Source organism: Aptenodytes forsteri, unplaced genomic scaffold, assembly GCF_000699145.1.
Source record: "Aptenodytes forsteri isolate BGI_AS27 unplaced genomic scaffold, ASM69914v1 Scaffold176, whole genome shotgun sequence".
Lineage (NCBI taxonomy): Eukaryota > Metazoa > Chordata > Aves > Sphenisciformes > Spheniscidae > Aptenodytes > Aptenodytes forsteri.
In genome coordinates, this window is record NW_008794853.1 from 591,216 (window position 1) to 618,935 (window position 27,720).

Genomic DNA, 27,720 nt, shown 5'->3' on the forward strand with positions numbered 1-27,720 from the left:
AGGGAAGTGGTGGAGTCCCCATCCCTGGAGGTATTTAAAAGACGTGTAGATGAGGCGCTTAGGGACATGGTTTAGTGGGCATGGTGGTGTTGGGTGGTCAACGGTACTTGATGATCTTAGAGGTCTTTTCCAACCTCAATGATTCTATGATTCTATGACCCAGCCTGCCAGAGAGGGTGCAGAGTAACAGATGGAGCAGGGAGGGAGGAACACTTTTAAACTCTGCTGTGTTGGTGTCAATACCGGCCATGAAGGAGAAGGTGGCAGATTACTTGCAGGGGCTTCTGTAGGAGGCTTTCTTATTTTCTTCTGACTGTTTTTAAGCAGTCGTATTACATAATTGACAAAGACAAATACCAGAATGGTGATCCACAGCTTACTGGACATACAGTAAAATTTCAGCACATCTTTAACAGAACAATCCATAAAGAAGAAAAATGGATCCAGATTATTGAACTGTGTGTTTCTTTATTGTATACAATCCATGTTGAGCCTCATGTTGTCATTATTTTAATAGACCTAGCAAAGTTACTTCCTTCAGTTTATTCCAGCTCTTCTGACTGAAAGTTGGCTTTCAGTCTTGGGTAAGATTTTCTGAATTGTGTGGATTAGAGAAAGCATGGAAGGACTGACAGAAGCTGCTTTTACAGGACGAATGAGCAATCTTTATCTCTTGCCACATCATTGTGCTTTGGCAGGGTGGCTCTGGTGGGCACCAGCAAAACCCTGTGTTTGTGCTGTTGCTTCGTATCGTAGTAGATTGGTATTTTTCAGATGCTCTGATTCCTCCCTACCTTAACAATACAGATAGGTGCTCTGAAAAAATGTTATTAAAATTCCCAGTCAGAAGCAGCGCAGTTGTTCACAAGCTGTGGCTTGTGGAGCACTTCCAGACAACGCAGACTGAAGCCAGCTTGGGGAAAGTGCTGAGCTGTGCTCAGCCAGAGGAGACGGCAGCTGGGGCTTCAATTGCCCATTCAGCAGCCTGCGAGCACAGCTGCCTGTGCGCCATCCCCCATTCCTCCCTGGCCCCTCTCCCTGGGCTGCTGCTGAGCAGAAATTGAAGTCTCTCTGAGTTTGTGCTAATGTATGTGAACTCAGCAGTCGGTTTCCTCTGATAGCAGTACAGGAGAAGCAGCAGATGATAAAGCCCACTTGTTAAGTGTCCCTTAGAGAGCAGAGCTGCAGAAGCTGGTGGATGTGTGGCACCGGTGGAGGTGGAAGCTTGCTAATAGAGAATAGCAGGAAGCCTGAACATGCAGTTGTATTCATTATGGCAATTACTGGACAGGAATAAGGCATCTTCTGGGGAAAGATGAATGTTAATCTGCATTTTGTTCTGTCGGTGCAGTTTGTGGTGCAGCTGGCTGGTAATCATTTGTAGGTGTTATAATCACCCAAACAATACCGGAGGAATTCAGAGATTTGAAAAGCAAAACAACAAAAAAGCATCGAAAGCACAGTGAACAGGCTAGCATTGATTCTCTACCTTGCATAAGCTTTCTGGGATGCGTTAAGGGACTGAGACATGAAGAGTAGACAGTAATACTAACACTGTAGATCAAGGATGGAGGGTATGTACTTCTAAGTGAACAGCACAGACCTTTTTGGATGTTCTACATTATAAATAGTTGCTTATCGGCAGCTCTGGCTTTGGGCCTTGATTTTGACCCCTACTGTTCTTATAATTCATTCCTTTGTCTTTGTCTTAGCAGAGCACTTCAGTTAGTACAGAAGAGGACTAATGCCATTTATTATGTTGTTTTGTCATTCAAAAGGGTAAAAACAAACAGAACTGCTCATATTCCCTTGACTTTTTCTTCGCAGACCCATGTGTGTCTGGTGGGTGAGGGATGATGCTTTCAAAACCCTCCTGGTAACTCCTTTCTGAGGAGTGACACGGGACCTTACTGGGCTATAGGTAGGGAACTTTCTGCAGATAGCGTTACAAACTTTGGATATATTATGTAGTGTTAGTATTTCTGGCCACTGTTTGGCTCAAAGGCATATCCATGGACATTAAATGCTGGCTGCTCTTCTTCCCCTTATTACCAGCAAGTCACTGTGTAGAACACAGTCATTTAATTGTAATAAATTTAAGCAAATGTTGAAATGGTAAAGAAGTGCCACATGGACCATTAGAAATAATAATCATGGGATCAAGAAGACCCACAACAGTAGTGTTTCATCTTAAGCTATTCATACAGTCGGGCACTGAGGAGTTGTGAAGGAAATTCAAAACAACCTCTCCCAAGTTTTGCCAAGATGACTTAGTGGAACCACTTGTTGCCAGATGCTGATGCTGAATGAGAGAGAACAGCAGCCACCACTGGGGGGATTAGTTTTCTGAAATTAGTCAGTCAATTAGCAGTCCAGTTGTTGTAGGCGTTTATTAATACTCTGTTCACTACCCTACAGTTTGAATGACAAGCAAGCAGGTAGAAATTATATTTATGAGGAAACTTTCTCACCTATTCTGTTAGCTCTGGGAATACATACAGCATCTTTTATTTGGCAGTTTAATGTAGCTGTGAAAAAGGGATTGTAGCATAGATTGTAGGATCGTCATGAAAGATTTGGTCTGCATTTCCCAAGCAGTAGCTCCTGGAAGCAATATGCAGCTTGTGGCTAGGAACAGGGCCATATCCCTGGCCATGACTGCAAGGGAGGCTCCACAGTGAGCTCAGAAAGACCTCAGCCAGACATAAGCCTTCAGAGCTTGCACTCATGGCACTGGTTTCCAAACCATAACAGGACCACTACAGCTGTTCTGTTTTGTTTTGGTTTTTTATTTTTCCCTCTTAGAACAGGGGAATTCTTGGTTGAATGTTTGGGTGTTGTTTTGAATGTATTGTGCTCTTAGTTTTTATGCAGTCTTGGAATTAGTAATAAGCCAGGTGCTGCTTGTATTTCACGGATGCTGTATCCAACCCAAGAGTCCAGGGAACCTACAAACAGACTATTCCTTTTCTTCAAGTCGTTCTCTTCAGCAGTAGCATGAACTGAAAGGTTTACATGAATGAAAGATTCATGGCCAAGTATGAAGTTAGGCCATTAAAGTTGTCTGCTGATCAGACCCCCTTGAGCAGTTCGTTAATAAGGAAGTGAAAATCCAGCACTATACTGACTAAATATATGTAATTGCTTCAATGGTAGGTGCTGCTGGGAGGAATCTAGCATCCTTTCTGGGGCCTGGTTTGTTGATTATTTTATGACCCAGTTGGCAGCAAGCCTGTCTTGTGAGGCACAGGACAATAATATCCTGCATAGCTACTTTGCTAAGTAATTGAAATACAGTGCCAACATTATTGGGGACAGATATGTATTCGATAACCTGTTGCTGCCAAATTGCGTGATAAAAAGAACAACTTTTTTCCATCATAAAACGTTCCTGCATTGTTCATCAGCAAGCTGAGCCTGAGGAACTCTGCTTCTGGTAAGATTTAAGGGAGAGTTTCTAGTCAAGGTGTCAATAGGCACGTCCTGTCGCTCACTAGCAAATCTGCTTATTCTGAAGTTTTCCATACTGTACTAGAAATCTAGGCATTTACTCAAAATTCAGCATACTTTCAGAAAATTCAGATTGTGGTGTCAAATTTATTTTAAAGATAAATCCAGAAAAACTTAACCAAACACCACCAGTAGGTATCCTCTTAGATAATCTTAATTTCTAACTCTGGTCTCTGCCACATGATGACCTACCTGCAGGAAATGAGCACTTCTTCACCAATCGCAGAATGGCTAAAAGCTCGCTTTTGAGCAAAAATGGGAATCTGGCAGGGCGCAAGTGCAAACCAGTCTCTCTGTGGAGACTTACCTGCAGGCCCTCTGATGTGATGGTTCTTCCTCTGCAAAGTTAATGTAGGCACCTGGTGTGGTTAGTCTGATCTTCTTTCCTCTGTTTAAATTTCTCTGTTGTCTGAACTCTGTCTGATAAGTAGATTGGCACATGTTGTCTCATTTTTCAAATTAGTCATGCCAGCTATGCATAAAAGAGCTGGAGCAAAAGCATTCCATATCCGTTGTTAAGTGTTTTATTTTCCAGACTAAAAACTGAATACTTGCAGCTCACATGTCATTATATGCTTGTCATTCCTAATTACTTTCTGGCATGTTCCTGGGTGTTTTGTAGACAGGAAAATATATTTGATTTTTTTTTAAACACACAGCTGAAATGCCTCCATAACTAAGAAAACAAAAAAAAAATTTCTGTGAGGTGGAAAACTATTGGGAGAAATACTCCAAAAGAGTAACTTGCTTCGTCTCTTTATTACCAGTAAGCATTTTGTCCTGAAAGAATGAGACTGTTACATTTCATAACTGGAAATTAGTCTTCAAGCATATTTGGTTATTTTCAGAGCATGTAAGTGTGTGATTTTTCCGTGCAGCTATTCTATATACTGCAGCATGTTTTACCAAAGGAGAATGTGGTGTTTGCATACCAGATGTTACACACACAAATTTATAAATGTACACAGAAGCAGATTTGCAGTTCTGACCCTTGAGATACGCTACCAGCGAGCTACAATAACTCCCCTGAGGCTGGTGGTAAACAGAAACTGCATCAGTGAAAAAATGGGAGTTTCCCAGCTGGCATTCCCTTTGTTTCTTGGGATTTTATTCTCTCTTGATTGTCAGTTGACAACTTGACTACCCTGACAATGTGCTGGAGTATCAGAAGCCTATTATCTCCCCAAAGAGCTGCGGTTCCTGAGTCTGAAGGTAAATCTTCGGAGTCACCGCAATTAAGAGTGACGCAGCTTTGTGGAGCACGTGTCAATACGCAGGCTGCTTAAGATAGATTCAGATGTGAAATACATTGGAAGTCTGTGGCCGGAAGTTAAAGGCAAATATATTCTACGTAAGATTGATTAACTGGAGAGGCTCTCGTTTCTCTGCTGTCAGGGCTGCAGCGTACACCATGGTGTAGGGTGCCCGAGCTGCATCCCTGGCTGGGAGCAGGGTTTTCACTGGGCTGATGCAACTTGTCCCACAGCTGCCTGGTAGCAGGAGAGGTTGGGAGCCTGTGGCAGGGGGCTGCTTTGTCATCAGGAACGGCTAGTCAGCTCCTTTTGGCAGCAGCCCACAGCCAGGTTGGCTTTGGCCAGGCACAAAGCTGCTTTTCAACAGCCCCACGTACCAGGTGCTGCCAGCCTTGTTGCAGGGCTGGGGCTAGAGGCAGCCTTGGGGCAGCTGGAGCCCTGGGCAAAGGGGTCATTGGGATCTGCTCTCAGTCACCTGCAAGGTGGCCCACGTTCATCGTGTGACCCAAAGGCTTGTGTATCCAGGGACAAGGGATCTGAGAGCTCTACAGCCAGGGCATTGCAATCAAAGACAAATCTTAGGCAGGCAGGGGTGGGCAGGATTTAGCTGTAGCAGCAGATGGGAAACGTGACCTAACGGTGGCTGGTCTGTCTGGGCGGTATCATAAGCGTGTTAAAATTGCTGAAGAGTACTCACATGATGTAATATTAAGTATCTGCACTAGATACCTGGATTATTCGCCTTCTGTAAAGACTCTACTGACTATGATAAGCCTAAGACCTTAATTCAGCCACCTCAGTTTAGTGCCTGCTCTTCAATGGTATGTGCAGAATTTCCCTGGTATGCGCCGTCTGCTGTGATAAACAGGAGCAAAGACTCTTGCCTCAGGTGACAATAATTTATTACTAATACAGTGTCATAGCCATAGTTTGCAATTCAGTCAACTATGCTAAACAAATATGAAGATACCTGCCCTAGAGAACCGGCAGGCGGCATTCAGGAATGGCAGGATAATTTACGGTGCCGAACAAAACAAATACAGTCACATGCGGCTGCGCTGCATGCTGATTACTTGTGCTTTTAATATTTTTTTTTGTTGGCCATATGCCTCCTGAAATCTGACACTCCCCAGTATTAGTTGCCTCTTTGTGCCTTGTTAAAACAGCTGTAGGAAAATATTTTTCTGAAATCTGAGGTTTTAAGCAAATTTTGAATATAGCCTGATGAGGTATGACAGTGAAGGAATCCTTGAATATTTACTTTAGAGTGAAGATAATTAGTCTCTTCTGTGCAGTGAAGTATGTAAGCTTTTCATTATAAGCTTGCCTCTAATGGGATGAAATAAAGTAGTAATTTTTCTGGAAAAACAAAGTTTTCAAGAAACCAAGCCAGCTAATAATTTTGGGTTGAATTGGACTAATAGTTTTACCTCTTAGAAGTAGCTGGGACTATATAACTCATAAATGCTGGACTGGTTAAACACATTTTAAATAAAAATCAATTTTTCAGTCTGAAGCATGATTTTAATGAGTTAAAAACAGCTAAACAAAAGTCATTTCAAATAAATTCAAATAATAAGTTCAAATATTTTCAAGTGTATTCAAATAAATGAAAATACTTTTTATTTTAAATCAATTTCAGTCTGAAGCATGATTTTAATGAGTTAAAAACAGCTAAACAAAAGTCATTTCAAATAAAAAATACTTTTTATTTTGCATTGCATAAAATGATATAAGTTGACTAGAAATAAAAATCTCATCACTTCCATAGAATTATATATCAGTATGAATGGAGCCAGTTGAATTTTTTTTCATCTCAAATAAATGAAAATACTTTTTATTTTGCATTGCATAAAATGATATAAGTTGACTAGAAATAAAAATCTCAGTCCTTCCATAGAATTATATATCAGTATGAATGGAGCCAGTTGAATTTTTTTTCATCACACCAAAAAGATGTGTTACTGAACTGGTTTTTGCTGTTAGGCTAACTGCTGTCAGTTTTCTTTTATAGAGAGGCTGGTGTTTTTATGATGTTCATGAAGATACTAAAATGCGTTGAAACCGATAGAATTTTACTAAATGATTATTTACTGATGCCAGCTATTGATTGGGCAAGATAATAATCTCGGATAAGGATTATGGTAGACATAACGCTGCTGATGATGATACCATGGCAGGCACTGAGTGGACACACCTCCCTGTCCTTGAAGAGTTTGCAGCACGGACAGGAAAGCTGTCACCCCTCGTGTGGATGGGACAGCGGAGCCCCAGAGCACTTCTGAGTGAGCTCCACAGGGTCTGCGGAGGCTCTGCAGCACTGCAGGGTTGTTTTGCTTTTCTTAGTTACCTAGCTGGAAAGTTATTAAAAAAACCTTCTTCACTGCAGTCGGTGCTCGTGATAGCATGGCAGCCACGGCGAGCCACCGACCACTGCTTCCTCTGCAACAGCCTCTCCAGGCTGCAAGGCTTTGCGCTTGCCTCTCTTCTCCTGCTCCCCCAAACGTCTCATGTCTCTTCTGTAAGCCAAATGCCACACTCTAAACCTTTCTCCGCTGGACAGCTTTTCTGAACTTCATATCTTCATTGCCCTCTTCTGCGTACTCTTTGGTTTGGCAACAGCATTGGAAAGGAGAAGCAGCCCAAAGGGAAAGTGGTGTTTAGTAGCACCTGGGAGTGGGGCAACTAATCGCCCCTCTTGCGTGTGCTGCTCCTGTTAATGCGCTACAGAATTCCTGGTGCCTGTGAGACAATGGCATGTTGTCATTGACTCACATTCAGTTTGTGGTTTACTCCAAACACCCTTTTTTTTTTTTTTAAAAAAAAAATGCTGCCTAGCCTGTTACTCCTTACTTACATTGGTCAGTGGTGGAATATGACACTCTGACATTTAATCTTGTAATAAAGCAGTGAGAAAACTGTCTTGAATCGTGGGAAATCCCTAGATGTAGTCACTTTTAAATTTGTTTTTTGTTTAAACACTGCCCAAAATAAATTTGTGTTAGAAGAAGCTTCAGACTGAAAAATGCTTTAGCGAAATACACAAAATCCATCTTTATTTCCAGGTTAGGGGTGGGCATAACAGGTTTTGCTGTGGATCTGGACAGGTCCCATGGCTGCATTAGCGTGACATTGGTGCCCTGCTGCTGGCACTATCCTTTGTCAGAGCAAACGCTCAAAGTCCTGTTTGTTTTTTGGTCAGTAAAGATGCTGGCACTGCTTTTTTCATGGATTAAGGTGATAACTGTGGTGGCCAAACTAAGCTTCTGAAAGTATAGTTTCCCCTTTGGCCCTAACTGCTACTTATAAAACTTTGCAAATACAGCTCCTAAGCTGGCAGGCTGGTTTTCTTCAGCTAGAGGGTAAGCCCTTCTAAGAGCTTTTGGTCTCCCTGAGGTTTATTGCAAAATGAGAATGTTCCCTTTGTCTCTGGCATCAACTCAGGTTTGTAAACTTTGTTAACCAAAGAAATACTGAGTTCATATTCCAAAATACTTGGAATCTGGTTGTTGACTTTTGGGTACACAGGGCTGTTGCTCTCACTCAGCACAGTTTTGCCCTTAAACTTCCGGATGATCCCTGTACACATTTTCTTGTTTATTCCCTTTTCTGTCAGAGGGCTTGTTCCTGGAAAATCGAACATGAGCACAGTTTCCAAATTGTGCTGAGGGTGATCGTTCTCTTTTGCTGTGAGAGCATTTGGTGGGACAGATAGTGGACATTTTGCACATTACTGATTTTTTAGCACTGCGGATGGGAGTATTTGAATTACCAGAGACAATGAATGGATGGGGTGCATACCTAGAGAGGGAGATTGGCAGATAGGACATGGGTATGGGGTTCAGCTGGGGGTTTCTGCCTGTAGGGCAAGTGGAAGGGGGTGGTAGCTGGGAGGGTCTGCGGCAGGCAATACTGGCCAGTACTCATCTCCTGACCTTCACCTGCTCTCCTTGGCACAGCTTGCCCCCCTGTTCTCCAGCCCGTCTCCTTCTCTTGGACATCACAGCTTCTTTCTTCCTTTAAAGTTGACCTTGACTGCACGTGTGCTGAAAGGTGAGCTCCCATTGATAAGCCTGCTTCTTTGTCTTGGCTGGGCTCCCGATCCAGGTGCTGGATTATCTTATCTTTTAATTGTTATTTTCTTGGTTTTGGGGGGATGGGAAGGACAGAAGGCAATGCCAGATTATAAGGACTGGTTTACAGAGACTTTGAAGGTGGAGCTGTTCAGTATTGAGGAATAATGTTTTTTCTTTGTACAGCATTAATCAATTTGCATTCCATTTTCACCATGACGGCTCAGATATAATTACTCCGCACCATGGGCTACTTAGATGAGTACTGTATATTCAAGTGAACTTTTTAACCTGCTAAATGAATCACACGGAGAAAGTTAATGCTATTTATATTTAATTAAAAATTTGCAAACCAGGCAGGAGGGAAGAGTGTACACAAAAGCAATGTTACCCTTTATGTTCAAGCTAATCAAGGGAAGCCTGGTATCTTTTTGAGAGATGATGAGTACGAGCTTCTGCTACAGCCAACAGACTGTAATAAAGGGGTTGATTTTTAAAAAGGACACTGCCCACTTGAATATTGTGAAGTTCAGTAATGTTAAAAAAAATGCCTGATCGGGGGTATAGTCTCCCTTTTCTGTTTGGCCCTGCTTATTTCTTGATAATGTGCCTGATCGATAGTCTCCCTTTTCTGTTTGGCCCTGCTTATTTCTTGATAATGTCATCTTCGGGGGGGGGGGGGGGGGGAGAAAAGGGGGGGGGAAATATAGCAAGGTTCATTCTGTCTGTTTTACTCCCTGTATACCTCCATGTCTATTTAGCACTTTGCTAGAGATTTGATCTTGCACATGGTGCTATAAAATGCCTGAAAGCATTTCATTTTTAAAGAGGTGCAGTATGCCTTTCTCTTCCTTTTAATGAAAGTTTATAGCTTTCCTTGTTGCCTACAGAATTTTGCAAATGTATATAGCAAGGTTCATTCTGTCTGTTTTACTCCCTGTATACCTCCATGTCTATTTAGCACTTTGCTAGAGATTTGATCTTGCACATGGTGCTATAAAATGCCTGAAAGCATTTCATTTTTAAAGAGGTGCAGTATGCCTTTCTCTTCCTTTTAATGAAAGTTTATAGCTTTCCTTGTTGCCTACAGAATTTTGCAAATGTGAATCCTAAAGGCTGAGGCCCCAGGAGAAATAAGAAAGCTCATTTTTAAGCACAGTTTTAAGCCAACCTTAGGAATGTTGAATGCCTGTGGTAAGCTTGGCAAGTCAAGTAACTTCTTAATACAATCCCATTCACTGTCTTTGGTGTAGGAATGCCTCACCTACTTAAAACAAAGAGAGTAGAAACAGCATCTTCCTCAACCTGTGAGCAAACTGATTTACAGATATACACGTTGTATATTAGTTGCTCTCTATATGTGGACGCTACTTAGGTCCAGATCCTGCAGTGAGATTTCTAAGCATAAGCCACTGTTAAAATCACTGGCGCAGGGTGAGGAGGCATGCACCTCTCTGAAAAAGGCTCGTTTCATGTCTGGGCAGTGCTGAGGGAGAGCAACAAGGCATGTTTTAGCATGGAAATGCTGGACAGCCCATTTCAAGTGCAGGGAAGGGACAGGAAGTTCTTAGTAGTAAAACTACTGTGTAGGACTGAGTCATACTTGTTTATATATAAAAAATGAGTTTTGTTAAAATAAGCAGCAGTTGTGTTTGCTTGCTGGAATTCTCTCAGTTAAATTGCTATTTCAGGAGAAAGAGCGTGCTCCTGATTAATAGGACGTTATCCAAACCTTACCAAAGTACAGGAATTTCAGAGCATTTCAGAGTTAAGCTGCTTTTAAAAGTGAAGAATCATCTTGCCCTCCGTTCTTTCTACTGTTTCTTTAAGCAACAATTAAACCATCCAACTCTCAATGCCACTTACCATTGGGAGAGATATTAACACCGAGCTGGAAAACAGTTTTGCCCTTTGCAATTTATAGGTACCTTCAGGGTAGTGATAAACGGCCTCTGTTAAAAAGAGAGATAATTGTGTTTAGTTGATTGTAGTGGAGGGGGTTTTGCCTTTTTAATTGTACTACCTAAGCTGTTTTCCTCTTCAAAGAGACTGATATATTCATTTGCATGTTTTTTCCATGTCTTAGTGCAAATGCTAACAGCATTCCAGAGCCTTCTCCTCTCACAGGGAATGGTGCCGTTTATCTCCTTGTCATCTATGGCTCATATTATTGTACCCCCAAAAAATCCTTCATGTCCTGATTACCCAAAATAGGGGTTTGGTTTCTTACCGTGCAGACTGTCAGCATCGGTAGCTAATAGGCTGCCTTTGTGTGTTTGAGTTGAATGCAGCTACAGTGATGCAGTGATATTTCTGTGTTTGGGTAACTTGCATGCTTTGTAATCACCAAAATATCACACGACAACCTTTTGGAAAGTACAGCTGACTTAATAAATGTGTTTCTGATGTTTGTATCTACTGGAAGAGGCATTTGGAGAAGGGAGGGGAAGGGAGTTATTGAGAAAGAGAAAAATGACTCATCAGAAATATTTGTCCTCTTTTCTTTCGCGTGTTTGGCTATTTCCATCATAAACTGTGGCGTGATCGATGCCTGTCTGAATAGTATTGAGGATGTGAGATAGCCCTCAGAAGGTGAAATATTTTGCAGTTTTTAACCTCCTTCCTTCACTACATTTAAACATGCTAAAGGCTGACAAAGTTTAGTAACTGTGAAGGGTGTTTGTCTAGTTTACACTAACTCTTTATTTACAATATCCTGCCTTTTTTTAAGGGGGGGGGGGGGGAAGAAAAATGAACAAACAGTGTTTTGTCTCATTTCTGAAATCGCTAACATGAATGTGTATATCCCACACTAGATGGTGAAGATGAACTCCCTTGGACTGTTAGAGTTGCTCTCCATTAAGAAATATGTGTGTTGCACTTAATGAAGCAGCACTTAGCTTTGCTAACATCGCTCTGGAGCAATACAGAGGTTCTTTTAACACACGAGTGGATTCCCAGAACTCTTGCTTTGTAAATAAGGTCTGTTCTGAGCGAGTCCTAATTGATAGTGACAGTTAATGTAATACCTGCTGGCTAGGCCTGGCCTTTACTGAAAGAGTTCTTTGAAACTTAATTATTGATTGCTGCAATCAATTTAGTTTAAAAAAAAAAAACCAAAAAAAAAACCAAAAACCCCAACATTAATTTGGCCTCAGTTTTCTGATAATTTTTTTCTCTTTATTTGATGGAGTGAGTGAGATTAAAGTCTCAAAACCCTTGTCTGCCTTTTTGTTTGTAAAGCATTTGGTGATTTTGATTTTACATGTCGTTATGGCCCCAGGAATTATGGTTATATGGATATTAAATAAATGTAATTTTCTGTCCAGGCTGACCAAAGGCTGCACAGAAATAAAGACACAGAAATTGCCTAACTCTCGGTATCATCAGTTCTTTATAAGTTAATTATTGCTTATTTACCTGTGCAGAAAATGGGGTTTAGTTGCAAGGCTGAGATGGCGTTCCCCTCTGTTGTTCTCAGTCATTAGTACTTTGTATTTGCATGGCGCTGTACAGACATCAAGTAATGAACCCTTGTCCCATGGTACAGACCTTAGCCAGCTCTGCTGCTGTCTACAAAAAGGGATGGGAGTTGTGCTTTGATCCTTCTTACCTTTAGTGTTCTCCTAGAAGTCAGAGGTTTGATTTGATTGTCATTATCAGGGAATGGGTAATGTTAGACATAAATCATCCAGCAGTGACGTTCACCTCATGTTTTTCTGTTCCCTGTTTCCCTTTGTATACATTTCAGTAGTCGGATTCTTAGTTCTGAATTACTTAATGGTTGGAAAGTAATCAGCTTGTTTTCCCTTTGTGTATTTTTACTTCAAAAGTGATGTAGTTATCATTTTATATGACTTGCACTAGACAGTGTATGAATGCTCAGTGGAAGATAAGAGTTGTTACAAATGACCTGAAAAATGGTAGTCCCTAAAAGAATGTGTGAAAAAGAATTAATTGTTGATTCTTAGTAAAGATTTAATTAATAAATAATTATTATTCTTTCTATTGCTGTGTGTTATTTGCTTTGTGCTTCTGATTGCATTTTAGTATCGTTTTTAGTATGTATGGCACAGTTTTATCTAGCACTACACCAACAAAGGAGACAAATATAGTATGGAAAAATAGGGAAAATAGCTATACAATTTAGCAGGATATTTTAGTTGGGGTAACTTAAGTTTAAGTTACAGTTTTTGGTGAACTAGATTCTGATTTTAATGTGTCCTCTTAAGAAGGGGTCATTTTCATCTTAAGAAGGGGTCATTTGTGCTGCCTTGGAAGCTGGTTTGTGCCCAGCTTTATTTTGGCAGGACAATTGTATTCTGAATCTTTTGTTACAAATTTATCAGCTAGTTGGAATAATCTGTCAGTCCTGGATCTGAAATGGACACAGGATTAGAGTGGTTCAAAATTTACAGCTCAACATGCGCTTTACAAGTGACTAATCCAACCAATGGAGAGATGCTGCAGTTGTAAGTGTTCTAAGGGACAAGGAGTGCAATAAAATGATTCAGCCTGCAGCCGGTCCATTAAAAATTAAACATCAGTATAGTATAGAAGTCTTGTCCTGGCGTATGTAGTCATAAAACCAGCAGAACAAATTACACAGTGCACTTTTATTTTACCATTGCTCTGTACAAATAATAACCATTATTAAGCATTTCTTTCCCAGCTGTTGTTACAGACTAATATATTACTCTGGAATATATTTGGTGAGAAATGTGATTAATAAGAAAAAACCCTCCTTTACAGAAAAGTACTTCAAATATAATAGAAGGTGATAAACATTTTGTAGCTCTTTTGAACATCCAATAGTATGGTAAAGAGAGTTTTGAACTTAGGGATTTTACAGGCTGTTAAAAGGTCTGTAATATTTTTCATTCTCAAAATTTTGCGTTCTGCATATTCTGTTGTCTGTTGTTCCCACCACGCCCTCTTATGGACCTCCACAGTTTTGGTCTTTGTTAATAATTTCTGTTTATTAATGAGACTGCACCCCTGCTGAAAATGGCTTGACAGTTAGTGTGGTTGACAGTATTCAAAACTGATAGAGAAGCCTGCATTTTTCTCAAGATGTTAAAAATTATTTTTGTCTTTTCCGCACTTCAATTCCCCATCACTTCACTAGAATCCCCTCTTGACAGCACTATGGGATTGTGCTGATGTTAAGCAGGGCCAGGCAGTACTGTCCAGTTGTGCATCCTGCCGTGCCAGGAATATTTTCAACAAGCGCTTTTGCTGAGCACTAGCTCTTGGTTTTCATCCTTTTGTCCTTTCTGCATGGGAGCCTCCTTCGATGATGTATTTTGGGGAGCCGCAGGGTTATTGGGAGTGAGGGCTGGGAGAGGGAAGGCACAGCTGCAGCATTCCTGCTGTTGTACCCCAGCCCCTTAAAAATGGCATTGCAGCATCCCTCTGAGATTGGCGTCTCCAGCGGGTGGAAACATCTGCCTGGGAGCCAAGTATTGGTACCTTAAGCATGCCTGGGACTGTTCCCGGCACTGGGACCAGCTGCTGCAGAACGGCCCACCTCTTTACTATCAAATGTTTTGCTCTTAAGTCATGCTTAAGAATTGTTTTTAACTGTGGTACTTGACACAAGCGGGGGTCCACCAGGCATCATGGTAACAGTGTAGCTCTAGAGATAACCAGACTTCATGGGAACTGGATAAATGCTCCTCCAGGGACAATGTGCCTGGGAGCATTCCTGTGCACTGTCTAGTTTAGACCGAGACTGGGTTTAGGCCCACCCCAGGTGGGGAGATGTGATACTAGTCCTTTTGCTCCTCCTCTACCTTTCCATATGGAGGTGAGCATGGCTTCTGCAATCCGGCGGTCAAGATGTGGACAGGCCTCTGACGTTTTGTGTGAAAAGTAGCAATCATCACAGTGAGTCCCAGTGATGGAGGAAGGAATGTCTGGATGGATGCTAAGGCCAAATGGGTCAAGGATTTTGAACAGGAGGAAAGCCTTGACTCGGTGGAGATCTAGTCTGAATAGCAGAGAACGGCATTTTAATTTCCATTTCTTTTACAAAGCAAATGTTCTGCTACTTTTTGTGACTTTTGAGGGTGCCTGGCTCAGTCCTTAAAGAAAGTAACAGCAAGAAAGCCTGGAGAAACGGGGAACACTCTCGCTGCTGCTGACATGCTGTGTGATAGGGGCTTTCTTGTGGCGGCTCCAATGTGGATTTCTGTACGGATAGTCCACTTGACAGTGCACGCTGTTTAATACTGAGGATCTTTTTTCCTCTAAATCTTTTCTGAATCACTACGTGTGGTTTAATCTATGGGGCAGGGACCTGGAGTGGAGACGTGGTGGTGCCAGTTTGTACTGCTCATGTTGCCCAATCAACACTGTCAGAGAGTACACTGAAGAAATGGGTGTTTATATTTAGAAACTAGGTATCTGGAGTACACTTGCCTAATATTCTTATTAACTCTGTGTGTGGCCCTCCCTTTTATTTAAATTTCTTTTATTGTTTTTCAAAAGTTTGCTATAAGAACTTTCTGCACATGAAACCTGGATCCAGCTGTCCCTGCTAATTTTTTTTTTTGCTAAATTCAAAAAATCAGATTGACTACCACGGTCCTTCATTTTACAAATTTTGAAGTTAAGCAGATTAGATAGGAAAACCTACAGATTTCCAGTGACATCTTGACAGCGAGTAGTTGAACTTGAGAGTTCTTGATTTCCTGGTATCTGTAAGAAGGAATCAAAAGAAAATTAGCTCTTTGTATATACTGCAAATGTCTATGTTGAATTTATTTAACTCAGGGTTCAGTGAATCCACTGATGACCTGCAAGAAATAAGAATTTTTTTTTCCCTCCATTGATGTATAATTTGGCTTCTAAAATTTTTTGCTCTTGCCTAAACCTGGAGGTGAGCTACAGCTAAACAGTGTTACATAAAGTGTACTGCAGAAGCATCTGGGTGGCTGCTTGATGTGTCTTGCTCATGTACTTAATATTAGGGTTAGACTAACGAGGGAGCTATTAGAGAAGAAGGAGTTGGCTCCTGTTATAGCATGTTGTGATTGCCTAGGCATTTTCACCTAATACATAATTTCACCTAATTTTCACCCTGTTTTTGCAATTCCTTGATGCTATCTACAGTCTTCCTCTTGATCAAGTTAAAAATTCCAAGTTTATAAAATCCTGCCTAGATTCCTTTTACCGCAATCTCCAACATCTTGCACTCAAAATACTTTTTTTCTATAACGCTGAGGCATAACTCAGTGTACTTTTACAAAGTATTTCCATTTACATAGGACTTGTAAAGAATGTGATTATGATCCAAGAAGTTCCCTTTTTGTAGTAGCCTAGAAACTTATCTGCAGTTTTGTAAGTAAGATGTTATACAACAATTTCATAATCACACAAAACTGCTGTTTTTAATGGCTTTCCAATAAAGACATCACCCAAGGTTTTTATTTTTCTTTCCTTGTGTTTATTATATTGTATAATTGGTTTCTGGTAGTATGAAACCACTAGGAAATCTCTCTCAGTCACATAGTTTATCTCTAAATGTTACAATTCAGTCTTAGCAAGGTCTGCTTTCCCAGAACCTCATATTTAATGACGGGATGCTTTGAATCGTGTGCACACTTTAGTGCTGTGCTGTTGTTTTGGCACTCGATGCAGTAACATGTTCAAATCAGAATACCTAGCGCTTGCATCACTTCAGCTTTTGATTACCAGCACTGTGTCACTGGGCAGTACTTACTTTTAGAGTTATAGATCATAATTGGATTCAAAAGCTTATAAATACATAGCAGCTTCCTCAGAAGATTCATGGTGGCCCAACTTACATTAAAAATAAAATAGCATCCAAACTAAAAATCTCCACGCTTGGCTTTAATGGTCCAGGATTTTGGGTTATAATTGCTTTTATGTATATGCATCAGCTACTACTAATAGAATATGCATATGTAACATTTATATGAAAAAAACCTTTGACATATGTTGAACTTAACAGGATGCGCCTTGAAACATCATGGCTGCATTGTGTGAGCTGTATTCAGCAGCATGAGTTTGCAGTGGGAAAATACCTGAAATCAATCAAGTTTTTGGAGCAGACCTATCAAAACTCCTTGGAAAAGCGTGCAGAAACCTTACTGGGACTCATATCCTTACACGCTGTGTGTGGGCCATTTGCTGTGGAAGCTGATACGCTCTTGACGCCTCCTCTGGCAAGTGCGATCTCCATGTACTGTCCAGGGCTGCCAGCACCTGTCCCCCAGCACAGTCTAGAGAGCGGAGAGGTCACTGTGTCCTGGTGCAGGTGGTGCAACTCCTGAATTTTGCTCCTAGAGCGATTTGGAGGATGGAGCAATAATAAAGAAATCACGCAGTTCTTGTTGAAGCTATTTGGTTACCACAAGCCCAGTCTCTATAAGTGGTGATAGATCTCTGCCTTTCAGCAGGCACGTTCAAGTTACACAGAAGGTAAATATAAGATATGAAAGCTTTGAGTGTATTTGTACTGAAAATCCACAGTTAAAGAGCAATTCTCCGTTTAAATAGAACGGGGTTTTTTGTCTTTGTTTAGCTCTGTTGAATTGCAAATTAATTTGCCATTTTCTGTAAGTAGCGTTTCATTTCTAAAGCTGGCAACTAGCAAGTAATTCACTTTCAAAGCAGGATGGCCTAAATGGAAAGGACTATCTAAATAAAAGAAACTGATTTGTGTTAACGTAATATTGAAATACCAGGATTTTTTGAGGGAATAGAATACACCTGAAAATAATTGTGGCTGATATTAAACCAAAGGATAATAATTTGCATCTCTGTGGAATGCTTTTCATATGCTTTTGAAATACCTGAAATACATGATCTCAGCAAAGAATAAACACCAGGAGGTTCTTCAAGAACCCTCTAATCTTGGGTTAGAGATAACAAGCCCAAGAATTGCAAGTGTTGCTCTAGAAAACCGTTGATACGGTGGTTTCATTGTGGGCATGAAACCTTTGTCTCCAGAAGCCAAAAATGTTTATTATTTGTCAGGCTCTTGAGCTGCACCTAAGTTGTATAATGCATACAATTGTGAGACATTCTCCTCTTTAATATTACATACTCTTATTTTTAGCTAAACACTGTCTAAGGAGATCATGGATCCCCGATATTCTCAGTCAGAATAAAATTAAGTGTATGACAGATACAGAAGAACAAGAAAAGACCAACTCAGTTCACACACTTTATTGGCCTGATCCTGTTCACCTTAAACTAATGGAAATTCAGACCTCTGCTTTACCTTAAGCCACTGTGGCTGGTAGCTTCAGCCTTCCACTTTTTTCATAACCAGAAAAACAAATGCCACTTTCCAAATAAAGGTACAGTGGTTAATTCTTTCAACAATGGGATAATAGATTATTTCAGCCTCACTGAAAGTTCAGAACAGTGATACGATTGCTTAAACATCTATTAATGCAGAAACATAATGTAATATTTGCGCTCATTCATATTATCTAATTGGCTTCCAATGCATAATTTTCTGTCTGTGCCTTTGCTGACGAGTCCTAGAAGATGCTATTCCTGTGCAGAAGGGTTTGGATTAATAGTGCTATGTAACTAGGGATATTTTTCATGGCCATGCAGATTGTTGGCTTTTTGGTTTTGGTTTGGGGGGGGGAGGGGCGTTTGAGTCTGGAATTACGGCAATACAGTCTGGCCCCATTTAAAGCAAGGGCTAGAGAAACATAACCCAGGGGTCTTTGTGTTACGCTTTTGATGTGTGTTTTTTATGGCTGCAGAGTGTTAAGCACCACATGTTCAGCGTCAGGGATAGCAAGCCTCGGCACGTTCGGGACAGGCAGGACAGACTAGACACAGGAGAACAGCGAGTTGCAGGTGAGGGGACCGATGGTGCAGTGTGATACGAGAGGCCACAGTGCGTAGATGAGCCCATGTCCGCTCCATAGAACAGCCAGTATGCTACACTGCTGCAGGCAAAGGAACATTTTGGGTTTGAAATGTATTTCTGATAAGATGCTCACCACTCCTAATACTCAGATAAATGTTGCCAATAACCATGCTAAATTGTTAGTCTGTATTGTTTATTTTTTTATGTAGAACAATTTTATTCTGTAATTTATCAGACCGTTTTAAATATATTTTATTACATGCCAGTTCTGATAGCTTCTAAGTTAGAACTTGTACTTCTGTGGTTATAGTAGATTTTGTAAGCAGTTAAACTCATTTACAATAAACAGATGTATTGGCTTGAGTTTGGAAACAATATTTTAAACAATAATTTCTCCTCAGAGAGGGGCAAGTGCAGGTATACTTAGCTAACTTAGCTTCTAAGTTAGAACTTGTACTTCTGTGGTTATAGTAGATTTTGTAAGCAGTTAAACTCATTTACAATAATGGAAAGAAAAGTGATGTGCACCCGTGCCAAATGAGTATCTTCACGTTTCTTCCCTGAAACAGAAGTGCAAAGCAAAAGTGTTCATCTTTTGTTAAGAAAAGGCAAAGCTTATCTTCATCATTAGATCATTTTCTGAATGGTGGAAGTGTTGTTCTTCTTTTCCCATATTGACTTGGTTAATTTAAACTTGACATTCATGTAAACTACTTAAGTATTTATATATTTAAACTTTAGAGAAAATAAGGGAAATTCACTTGAATTCTTCATTCTTCACTTGAAGACTGTTGTAGCAAAGCCAGCTAGGTTTGTATGATGTTGTATGTCTCCATTATAATTTCAGCTGAGTAGAGATCTGATCACAACATATTTGCCCTCTGGCGTAAACCCAACCGTTTTGGGTTTCTCGTACAGTTAAAGCCAAATTCAGTATCTGTTGATGCTTTGAAAGATATCAGTGCTCTTTACATGAGCACTGTGTTTGCAATAGTGGTGGTTTCAAGTACCTATTTCATTTTCGTAGTGAAGCACACCCCTGTGTTCACACAGCCATCAGCACCGGGGAGGCGGTTGAAGAGGCTGGTACTGCTCACCTGGGTGTTGGTAACTTCTCATGGCAGTGAGATAACTGCTCTGGAGTGCTTGTAGTTTATTTAATTAGAAGGCAAATTTTCAAGAAATACAGTTGACGCTGCATTTAAGTAGTAGCTAATAGTGATACTGTTTGCAAAATCTTCATTTTACTACAAGACACGTTTCTGCAACTGCAGTTGCATAAGGACTGGTGGTCTGAGCTGTCCCCTTAATGCTTTAGGCAGATGTAACTTGGGAGTAACAAGAGCAAGCCGCAAGGATGGCTGGATGAAATCTCAAGCCCAGAGTAAACAAGTAGCAATTACACCTCTGAGGAGTTGGTGTCTCTCCAGGGTCAGAACCACAGTAAAACAAACCTGATTGTGAAGGCAGGATTTGAGCAGTGAGGGAGGATCTACATACAACATTCAGCTCACTTTCAACCCACAGCTGTGCAGGACAGTGTGTAAACACAGCTGATGTCTGCTGGCGTTGTGATGCCATTTTAGGGTTCCCCTTGCTTAGATAGGAAAGCATCTGATTTCTCTGAACCGTCAACTTTCTTCACTGGAATTCTTAACTCTGTGGTTCATTAAACATCCACATTCCTTAGTAAAAGTGCCTGGTGACCTGTTTTTTTTCTTTATAGTTATTTTACAGAGTAAATACTGCTAGGCTGCCCACTTGGTGTGATTCATCTTTTTTTCCTCAAGGTGATGTATAACGAAAGCTTTCTTCTGCATCCCTCTTGCTGTGTGTAATACCGCAGTGCACAGGGGTGAAGTGATGTTTATCGTGATGTTCTGTATGCTTCACAGCTGCAAGTCAGTTGTGCGGAATTAACTTACTAATGTTGCTGACAAATCTCTCCACAAAAGTGAACGTAAGATAAGTGTAAGAAAAGAATGACCTTTTACAGTTCTGGCTGATTCATCACACATGCTTACAAAGGGATCTTGCCATAATTCACGATCCTAACTTGGAAAAGAAGCAGGTATCTGGCTGGTGTTAGCTTTGGCAGTAGGTGTCTTTGTAGCTTAGAGTATTAATTAAAGTTTTAAGGGCCTGAGGCATTACTTAAGCATCCGTGCAATTATCTTAGTGTTCAGGAATTTTATATGTTTATTTTTGAAGACCGACCTTCCTTCATTTCTCTTGTAGGACTGGAATGGGAAAGAACGGATTGCCATAAAAGTTTCTAAAATTATATTTCTGCATTAAATACATATTATGATAAAGGACTTCTCACTAGGGCTCAGATTAGGAATTATATTCAGAATATTGTTCCTGTTGCTATTCCCTGCTGAATTTCTCCATCTGGTACTCCATCCTTCCTACTGTTTAGGAAGTGATAACATATGCGTGTAACAAGTTAATTGTAAAAGCCCAAAAAGGGTAGTTTGATTGTGCTGCTAAAACAGTAGTAGTCAATCACTCCGGTCTGCAGTTGCCAGCTTTAAATTACCATGATTGTTGTAAATCATGTGAGGGGATTGAGGGAAATAGGGCTTTCAGCTTTTCATTACATATCCCCCATTTTCTGTCCAGTGATCTAAGGGAGAACACACGCAGCCATCTGTCTAATAGACTGCGGTGGTGCTTTACAGACCATTACTCTCAGCACTCCAGGGGAAGAAGAGTGGGAAGAAGGAACATCCCTGAATATTGCAGTATCTTTGGGACCGTAGTGCTTCTTACTACAGAGATTCATAGCTGAGTCCACCTCTCCATATAACTGCTGCATACAGGGGCACTGGCAACTTTCCATGTTAGGAACTGTGTGAATGCTACACATATGCATAATTAGCTAGTCAGCACTGGAAACGAGAAAAGCATTTTATATGTGCTGCTCTTCGCTGTATGAGAGACGTTTCTCCTTTTTACCTGTAAAAAGTAGAATCCAACTCCAGCATGCCTCAATTAATGTATTCTCTGCCCTTGTGTAAGTACACATATGTACCATCATCGATGGGCAGAACAGGACCCCAGAGCTACCTGTATAAACACTTCAGAGAATCAGGAGGGGAGAATGTCACACTCTAAAGACTTCAAGCAGTGTGTAGAGGGAAATAAGTGTTAATTTAAAAATGAAGTCTTAATACCTTCCATTTTCAAACTTTTCATTTTACATTTTCAGACGTTATCCATGTTGTTATCCATACGACTAAGGTGCAGGCTCTTCCCTGCAAGCCCTGTTCCTGTTGTAGATACTTCGCACTTGCTGTACACTGACTTTGGGGGGGTCACACTGCTTCTTGGGGCTTGCTTCTTCCTGGGGTGTTTAACAAAGTGGCACCAGAAAATAATTAGTTCTTGATTAATGAGTTCTGACCTAAGAAAAAGGAATAATTTAGTTGGTAAGTGACTGAATTGCTGGCTCAACATATAGCTCTACTACATTGTTTTCCCTGTCTAAAAATGAGGGAAGTTTGAGTCATGTCAAAATCACTATTCCTGCGGCTGAAGCGCATGGTATTTGGGTTAGTGTCTCTTGCCAGTTATAAGATGTTCCTAATGCTTAACTCTGTCCTGATCCTTCCTGTGACATTTGTACTACTTGAGCACATCATATGGCCATGATGCGTATGTATGAGAGTCGGGATTTCTGAGATGCCAGTGTCTACATCTGTCGCAAATATGTGAAATATTCTTGGGTTCCTACTGTCTTGTTTCTGCCTACCACACTTCACTGACTCTACTTTGTGCTGTACCCGTTCTTCTTTTCTTAAAAGAAAAAAAGAGTAAAGATTTTTAAAAAGAAAATCCATATTAAAATAGTACTGTACAGAAATTTACATCTGCCTAAGTACATGGCATGGAAACATGTTCATCTCAGAGGAGAAAATACAGCAGTCATTCTTAGAGTAAATACAAATTATTATGAAAACAAGGCAATTGCAGTTTTATATTCATAAATGCATATTTAGAAATGACTTCCAAAGAAGCTATAACTTAGTTCAGTAAACAGTACAGTAACTGATAAGTTTTGATTAATCAGAAACCAGTGTGATTTTGTTCTTAGTGGGGAGAAGGCTAATATCATTTAAAAGCATTAGCTGTTTGTGCTTAAAGTATAAGCAGTGGTGGTGAAATCCCTTCATGTTGCCCTGACTTACTGTTATTTCAGCATCAAATAAAAGACACGAAGTAATTTTCAATAAAGAACTCTCTATTTCAGATAGAGACTTTTCAAATTGATAGTGTCTCTGATATGATGCCAACAAATTTCCCTTGGCGTTCTTTTGTGTTGACATAGTAATAAAAAAAAAATTTACATATGTGCTTCAGCTGTATGAAATCTTTTGCTAAAAATGAGATCAGTGGCTTATGAACTCTAACTTGAAGACTTTCTGCTTTGTGTAGCTTCAAGAGCTGTTCAAGTAATTTATTTTCTGGCAAGAATTTTCTTTAAAAAATAATTCTGAATTGCTTGAAACATCTAAAAAAGGGGGGATGATTAATTTAAATTTTCTTTGGCCTTTAAATGTTATATTTCACTTTCAGGTGTCCTTTAACCTTTTAAAATTAGATTTAGGTCAAACTTTAAATATAAAAAATGCCTTTAAATAAAACATTGCCTTTTTTGTATAACATTGGAGTGGGTACTAAGTTCAGGGGGAAGGAAAAGAAGCTTTTTGCAGACATTTTTGCATCTGAGTTCTGTGAAATTCAATTTCATTTTACAGCTGTTTTCAACTTATCCCAAACTATTTTTCAGTGTGATAAGAGAAATGGATTTGGAGTAAGAGGTAGGAGGAGCATCCTCAAGCCAGAGGATTTTACATATCAGTGAAGCTGGAGTTTCTTTGTGAGGTTTCTGAAAGATAAGGGGGAAGGAGGGAGCACTGTGAGTGGAGAGGTGAGAAGCTCCATGGAAGCAGTCACAGAAAATAAGATTTCGGGAGTGCAGTCAGAAGAGTGAGTGAAGGAGACTGGGGGTGGAATCCAGATTCTGAGTTTTGTCCAAAAACAGATCTTCAGAAACTTTGTTGAGGTGTAAAAGATCCGTCCTTCAGAGTCAGGGATGACCCAAACTGGAGGATGAGACCTCCAGCGAGTGAAAGCACTATGTTTGATGAGTTTGAGGTGGAAATTGTGGAAAGACTCACGATAGCTCTGGGAGAAATCCTGAGCACATTTGTAATGGGAAAGGAGAGACAGAAGATAGTGGAAGGTCAGAAGAAAGCCCAAAGGAGAAGAAGAGAGGAGTAGTAGGACAGAGAGCAAGAGGAGGGAGCTTGAAGGAGTTAGACAAGAAAAAAATGTGCATCTGCTTAATACTTGAGAGAAACTTCAGATTGTTTCAGCATTAATCCATTCCTTTCTTCCCTCCTCAAAAATAAAAGAAAGCAGAGGGGAAAACGAATTCTTAGATGAATTCTTCTGGCTGGCAACCTTGTGGCCACATTGGGACAGTTGCCTGTCTGGAGAAGCTGTTAGGCAGCTCCCTAGTATCTTTTATCTGTGCTGCTCAGAGATCTCTTGGTAAGTGGAAGACTGATGTGGCCCGTAATTACCTTCTCTTTCCTGGCTCTGCCTTGGAATAGCTTGAATGTTGGGACATAAAGTGAACACCAAGTTCATTCAGTGGTCTGCCTAATGCCCCCGAAGCACTTTCTGGATACCTAGAAAAGAAGCTGGGCCTCTTACAGGCTGGCATGGCAAAGGAGGTGTCCTTACTTTTTGGCAGAGCAGCACCACCCATTCTGTCTGAATGATTCTATCCTTGAGTCATTGTCCCCACCGGGAGAGGCGACCTGTGGGTAGGCCTGGAGACAGGCTGTTGATTGGTACAGACTGTGCCATCCTGCGAATTTTGTTGCTCTGTTTTGGATCTTTCTTGGTTATTTTGAAATTTTTGCCATAGACTTTCTGCTGGCTCATGGTGAATGAGATGTGCAGATTTTGGTACATGACATCCAACTTTCTCACTGACATTTGTACCCTACCAGGCTTTTCTTGTCTTCCCTCTTGCCCTGCCTGTGCAGTCATCCTTGTCCCTTTGAACTAAATGTACATAGTGAATAATGTTTTACTAATCTCCTAATTTCTTGCCACATGTTTCATTCCAGCCTCTTCCTGGGCTGCTTTAGACCTCCACTCTTAGTTTTTCTAAAGCATGGTGTATGTCATTTGAGCTCTTGCACTGTCACAGCTGAATCCATCTGTGCTCATTAATGTCCTTATTCAGGCACTACTTTCCTATCGACAGGTGTAGTTCTCAGAAACGTGATAGGTCCCTAGCCACCAAGTCCTATTCATCCAGTGGCTGAAAGATGTCTAGGAGCCATTCACCAAGAGTATGAACTCTTTTTGAAAGACAGGCCTGAGGGGCATGACATTTAACTGTACCTGCCAATCTTGACATATCCTATAGTCACTGTGGCAGCTGCGACATACTGAAAGAGAGTGTCTGCGGTATACTTAGGAAAAAAGAGGATGTGCTGTTAGCCCAGTCCTTGAAAATTGCTTACCTATGTAAATTATCAAAGGAATTCAGTTCTTTGTTGGGGTGAAACTCTTCTGATTTCTCCTGATGGTCCTCATTTCAGCCGTGGTTATAGGAATGGATTGCTTCTGGCAGGAAAAACTAGCACAGGAAAAAAATCTCATTCTGCTTCAGTACTCTGTGAACTGGCTTTCACTTGTGGATAGGTATAGCTGATTTGCTCTCTCTGCTGGGCTCTGTATAGCACGCTAATAGTCAGAAACAACAGATTCATGGCACGGTAACTACAGCTTGCTTTGGTATTTGGTATTTGAGTCTGACTTTATGTGATAATTTTCATACAAAATTCATGAGCTTGTTTGGAGGAAAGCACTCACTGCGATGAGAAGCACTCTCAGCTTCTCACACTGCTATTGCAACCCGAGTCGCTGGAGACAGTTTCTTTCTTTTTTTAGATCTCTGAGTAATCAGCTACCAAAGTAAGATATATTTCATAAAAGGGTCAAATCATTGATCACTCAAAAGTTACAAGTCATAAAATTATCAAAATGTTCTGATATCAACACGTGGTCTGAAGACTTAGTGCTACTTTAGAAGGAAACAAAGCACTATGCAGATTGCATAAATCTTAGTTTATCTGCGCATTTTTGTCAGATGTGTGACCAAATGCTGAAATAATACTTTTCTCTTATCTTTATAACCATTGTTGTGAGTTTTCAGTCTGACAGTGATTAATTGTATAATTCGTGCTGCCCTGGCAATCTGACTGCTGTCCACTGTTCTGATTCATTATTTTTGGCAAGGCAAGGTAGCGTGCACCAGAGTTACGGAGAATGAGTTGAACTGAAATTTGTTTGAAATATGCTTCTTTTTTAAGGCAATATTTCTTTTCAATATAACTTATTTTTTGTTTATCTGTATAGATCACTTGTTTTCTTTCTGAGTTTGGTATTTTATTTTTAAAAGTCATGTTCAGGTTTTATTTCCAGAAAATTGACTTTATTTTTCTTTATGCCCAGTACCAAACTGCTTACAGAAATAACTACTTGTCAGTAATCTTTTCAAAGACTCACAGTGTAACAAAATGAAACCCTTGATCCCTTAGTCTAGATTCTTAAGCACCAACAAGATAAATTAGAGCTTCATTAAATTAATGATTCAGTAATTAGAAAGGAGGATTCAGAGGAAAGGCTTAGAATGGAGGAAGTATAAATGAACTCTGCATTAAACTTACAATTAAGCAGAAGGACAATGAATCATAAATTGCGTCTGTATAAATGCACATGCTTTCTGTGGGGAGACAGTAATTATTATGCCCAGGAGCATTCTCTGTAACATCTCCCACTCAGTTACTGTTATCATCAATTAGTCCATTATGATGAAAACTTCTGAAATGATCTGAGGTTAAAGAGAAATGAAAAACCCAAATGTCTTTGCTTTACATTTTTTTTCCTGTTGTAAATAGTTGGGAGGCATTGATAACTTGCAGCTTTCTTTTACGCAGAGGCAATTAAATTTACAAACACATTGGCAAACATACCTTAGAAATGCAAGAAAAATGCAGATCCCTTCATTTTTTAATGATGTCATTTACCATCAAGTTGTAAGTGTTTATTAAGGAAGTTATTAGAGATTATCTGATTTGGCATATGGTGATGTCTTCAGGGATCCCTTGTGATATCTGCATACTGAAATGGGAAGAGGAAGCACTCTCCTTATTTAAAGTGTTAAATGAGTTTATCTGATTCTCTTTTGCAATTACTTGGCATTTCTGTCATGTACCATATAACCAAACGAGAGAATTGCTGAGAAATACTTATATTACATAAGTGTATCTATGTAAATACATAAGTACATTTACATTCCTAATATAGTCTGTTATTGGCTACAGGCTGGAAGCTGTCTGAATCCTGCCATCAGTGGTGCTCCTGCCAACCACTGAAAATAGGCCTCTTTGAATTCCTGAGTCTGATTGAAGATTGTTGATTTAATATTTTTAGAAGAGAAAACAAGCCTAAATCAGTGGAGAAATAATTGGCTGAAAATGTGAATTGCACAAGGTACATGTTCTCACTTGGCGTCTCAGGGAAAACATACTCTGGAGGAATTCTCCACCCCACTCCTGTGTTAACTTTGACCACCCCACGCCCCAAAAAAAAATTCCTGCCACAGATACTTTCTGTTCCCTAGTTAGCCACATGTAAACAAAGTTTAACTTTTGATACTGATGATCTTATAGATGGACTCTGTTTTGCATCAGATGGCCAGCACGTTGTCTTGTACCTTTCCTGCGATGTATCAAAAAGACTTCAAGCTAAAGAGGCAGTGTGGACGCAAAATATACATGAAAATCAGAAGTAAGATTTCAGAGAAAATAAATCATAGAATCATAGAATAGTTTGGGTTGGAAGGGACCTCTGAAGGTCATCCAGTCCACCCCCCCTGCCGTGACCAGGGACATCTTCAACTAGATCAGGTTGCTCAGAGCCCCGTCCA